The following is a 5,097-nucleotide window of genomic DNA, read 5'->3' on the forward strand; positions in this document are numbered from 1 at the left end:
CCTCTGGCAGCTTGTTCCAGACACTTACCACCCTGAGTGTGAAAAAAGTGCCCCTCTGGACACTTTTGTATCTCTCCCCTCTCACCTTAAACCTATGCCCTCTAGTTTTAGACTCCCCTATCTTTGGGGAAAGATTAACTAGTGAGCTGATCTGTGCCCCTCATTATTTTATAGACCTCTATAAGATCACCCCTCAGCCTCCTACGCTCCAGAGGAAAAAAGTCTCAGTCTATCCAGCCTCTCCTTATAACTCAGTCCATCAAGTCCCAGTAGCATCTTAGTAAATCTTTTCTGCACTCTGTCTAGTTTAATATCCTTTCTATGATAGGGTGACCAAAATTGCACACAGTATTCCAAGGGTGGCCTTATCAATGTCTTGTACAACTTCAACAAGGTATTCCAATTCCTGTATTCAATGTTCTGACCGATGAAACCAAGCATGCCAAATACCTTCTTCACCATTCTGTCCACTGTGATGCCACTTTCAAGGAGCTATGAACATGTACCCCTAGACCTCTGTTTTGTAACACTCCCCAACGCCCTACCATTAACTGACTAAGTCCTACCCTAGTTTAATCTACCAAAATGCATCACCTCACATTTGTCTAAATTAAACTCCATCTGCCATTCATAAGCCCCCTAGCCCAATTGATCAAGATCCTGTTGCAATTGGAGATCACTTTCTTCACTGTCCACTATGCCACCAATCTTAGTGTCATCTGCAAACTTACTAACCATGCCCCCTATATTCTCAAATGACAAATAACAGTGGACCAGCACTGATCCGAGGCATGCCACTGGTCACAACCCTCCACTTTGAAAAATAATTCTCTACAACCACCCTCTGACTTTTGTCAAGAAGGCAATTTGTATCCATTTAGATGCCTCAACCCTGAATCCTGAGAGATTTAACCTTATGCAACAACCTACCATGTGGTACCTTGTCAAAGACCTTGCTAAAATCCATGTAGACAACATCAACTGTGCTGCCCTCATCTACCTTCTCGGTTACCCCCTTCAAAAAAAAACTCAATCAGATCTGTAAGACATGATTTTTCACTCAAAGCGATGTTGACTGTCTCTAATCAGTCCTTGTGTTTCTAAATGCTTCTAGATCCTGTCTCTCAAAATACCTTCCAACAATTTACCCACCACAAATGTGAGGCACACTGGCCTGTAGTTCCCAGGCTTTTCCCTGCAGCCCTTTCTAAACAAAGGTACAACATTTGCCACTCTCCAATCTTCAGGCACCTCACCTGTGACTATCGATGATTCAAATATCTTGGCTAGGGGGCCTCCAATTTCCTCCCTCGCCTCCCACAATGTCCTGGAATACACTTCATCACAATCTGCCAGTAATGCAAGAACACTAATAATTCATTCAGGTTTGAAAATATCTGGTACCATTACATACATGGAATTCTTTGGGTCAATTCCTTCAAATTTGTTACAGGAGATTTGGCACAACAGCTTAAAACAAAAACGCATTTGTGCAATAGCACTCATGACATCTAGTGGTCCATCGCTCTTGGTTCAAGCACACCATGAAATAGTAACTGTACATTCAAAGCTTTCATTGAAATACAAACAACTTGCACGAGGAAATTTACTGCCAAAACCAAACCATTCCCCTTGGAATGAGATCGTTTCCTCAAGCAGCAAAACATATTGGGCTCACAGGGCAGTGAAACACAGATTCAATCCTGACTTAGCTGTATTTTAATACTTCTTCCTGTGACCCCAATTGAACCAGGTGTAATCTCCCTGGTTAGGACAATAAATAACCCTCTATGCCCCACAGCATTCATTCTCTGCAAGGATCTTGGAGATGGCAGTTGGGAGTCCTTATGGGGAGACTTTAACTGCCCTGTCCCCCTCTTTCACCAACCTTAACACCCAGAGTACTGTTAAGCTAGAGGCTAAACTCACCAAGCTCCTTTCTGTCCCTCTCATCCCCTTCCCATCATTGTTCCTCAGAGTCAATAATCACCTTTCCTCATTGCATTTTGCATCAGAATGTTTACTCACATGCAGATGGCTGCATTGATGTTCCATCTTTGATCATGTGTAGTAATAACTTTCCATCTTTTGGAAAGAGAATTGGGGTTGGTTAGCCATGTGAGTGGTTTGGGTTACAAAGAAATAGATTGCCATCAAGGACGAGGAATGAGTCTAAAAGAGGCACAGAGCTACAGTTTCACAGTTAGAGGTGGTGATACCAGCACATTCACCCCTTTGAGGGGGGGTGGGGGGTGGCGTTGGTGGGAAACAAGGTTTAAATTTGCAGTTTCCAGCTGCCCACTGTCCAAAGATGTGCGGGGTTAGGTTGATTGGCCATGCTAAAATTGCCCCTTAGTGTTCTGGGATGCATAGATTAGAGGGGAAATAAGTAGGGATATGGAAAGTAGAGCCTGGCTAGGATTGTAGTCGGTGCAGACTCAATGGGCCAAATGGCCTGTTTCTGCACTGTAGGGTTTCTTATAATAAACCATTTGGCCCTCCATTTGCCATTGTGCTGCCAATTCACTCTAACAGCAGTTTAAATTTAGATACCATCATCCCAGACAAAACCTTTACTTTCTCCCCTGATCATGGTGTCCTGGCATAGCTACCAACTTTACCATTAAAAGTCCAACTAATTTCATCATTTATCATCCAAATCTGACTTGACCACATTAGTCACTATTGGGCCTCTCTATCAAAACAAAGCCAAGGCAGAAGGTGAATAGAGTTGAGTTAGGATACAAGTTTGTATTGGTGGGAGGCAGAAGGTGAAAGAGATCCCAGTGAAACAACAGCTGCCAGTCTGGCCCACAGGGATACAAGTGTACAAGACATCTGTCATTGGCCACAGCCAGACAGGACTAGGCATCATCTTTGGCTAGGAATCTCAGTTAAGACCAAACGAGGGATCAGTATTAAGTGGAGAAACTCAAGATGACAGGAAGGAGAGGGAGGCAGCCAGTAAGGAAAATGAGCTGGTATCATGTTTTTTTTTCCTCAGCAAATTCAATCTTAATCATGGATTTTCCTGCTATCTCAGGCACATACTGCAGCGCCTCTCATTTTAATTAAGGCACAATTTGACTGGATTTAATTGGAATAGGAAAATCCACACCAATTCAAACTTTTCCATCCGTTAGTTTTAAACCACTGCTATGAATGAAAAATCACAATTAAAAGTCAATGACCTCAACTCGTAGTCCACAAGCCTTCAGGAGGAATGACAACATCCCTTTGTTGCTGTGGCTGTTACTAGCTGCACCCGAGACTGCAATACCTCATTCCGCATATGAATGCTTCAGTTTAATTCATAGAAGTAGTAGAGAGCTAGTCGCTAATGGAAAACAGGGCAAAAAAAAGGTTCCCTTCCACGTACAAGGTTAGATCATTGGGAACTTTGTATATTTGATGACATCAAAAGGTGGGCAATCTAGCATTCTTTTAGCTATGTTCCTCCACCATCCACAAATAGAACAAGACAATGCAGTGGTATAGTACCTGGTTGAGATGTTGCTTCAATTTCTTCCAAATCTGGCACATCATTGTGTAGAAAGGAGTTCAATAAGTGGAGGCCAGGGTGCTTCGACACTGAACAACAATAACAAATTGCAACAAAAATCAAATTCGAATGAAGGAACCCTTGTTCTAGTTCAGGTTGATATAATAATTTGATTGGAAAATAAACTTTGCATATTCAGATAAAGCAGGAATCAGGTAATGAATGGCCTATTTACATTGTACAATACAAGTATTACAAATTACAAAATTATTTAAGGATGAGCAATTTCAAAAACAGCTGCCAATGTAGGAGGTTCTCACTGCACATCACTTCACAAACTCATCTTAAACAGCATTCAGTCAGCAATGAGCAGTTCACCAGTGCCTCTCAACACCAGATCTCTGCAGCTTTGGTCCAAACATGGACAGGAGAACTAAATTGCAAAGAGAGTGTAAGCAATCAAGGCATTACTTGACTAAATGTCAGCATCAAGGAGCTCTAGCAACATTTAAATCAAGGAAAATTCCCCACTTGTTGGGAGTCATAACAAAATGCAAATGAAGGTAGTTGTTAGAAATAAGTCATCCCAGCCCCTGGACATTGATACTGGAGTTCTTCAGCCTCTGCTGCTTCAATGACTTTCCCTCTATAATAAATGGGATATTCACTAATGATTTCAAAGCTGCAGCGTACAGTTCAAATCCTAACATTTCAAATAATGAAGGAGTCCTTGCCAACATGCAACAAAACCAGGTCATGATCTGACAAGTAACATTGTGCCACACAAGTGTCAGGAAAACGAACATCAACAAGAGAATCTAATCATCTCCCCACGATATGCATTGGCATTACCATTGCTGAATTCCCACTAATAACCTCCTGGGGGGGTTACCAATAACCCCCTGGACCACAGTGGTTAGCACTGCTGCCTCTCAGCAGCAGCGACCCGGGTTCGATTCCCAGCTGGGGTGACTGTGCAGACTCTGCACATTCTCCCTGTGTCTGCATGGGTTTCCTCCCACAGTCCAAAAGACGTGGTTAGATGAATTGGCCATGCTAAATTCTCCCTCACTGAGAACTTACTGAGAGTGCCAGAGTGTGGCAACCAGAGGATTTTCACAGTAACGCCATTGCAGTGTTAATGTAAACCTACTTGTGATTAATAAATAAACTTAAACTAACCAGAAACTGACCTTGAGCATCACATAAATGCTGTGGCTACAAGAACAGTGTGTAGCACATATGAAATGCATTGCAGCAACAAGCCAAAGCTCCTCCAACAGCACCTTCCAAACCCACGATTGTTGCTACCTGGAAGGTCAAGGACAGATGATGTATAGGAACACCAGCCCCTGCAAATTCTCCAAGACACGCACCATCTTGACTTGGAACATTATCACCGTTCTTTCACTGCCACTGGGTCAAAATCCTGAAACACCCTCCCTAATAGCACACTGGGTGCATCTACACCACGTGGTTTATAGCAGTTTAAGCTCAAGGGCAATTAATACTGGCTTTGCTGGAGGCACCAATTCCAAAAATAAATTAAAAAACCAACAATCTTTATCAAAAAAATTAATCCATCAGCAATATGG

Source organism: Carcharhinus amblyrhynchos, chromosome 17 (genome assembly GCF_965287045.1).
Source record: "Carcharhinus amblyrhynchos chromosome 17, sCarAmb.v2.hapA, whole genome shotgun sequence".
Lineage (NCBI taxonomy): Eukaryota > Metazoa > Chordata > Chondrichthyes > Carcharhiniformes > Carcharhinidae > Carcharhinus > Carcharhinus amblyrhynchos.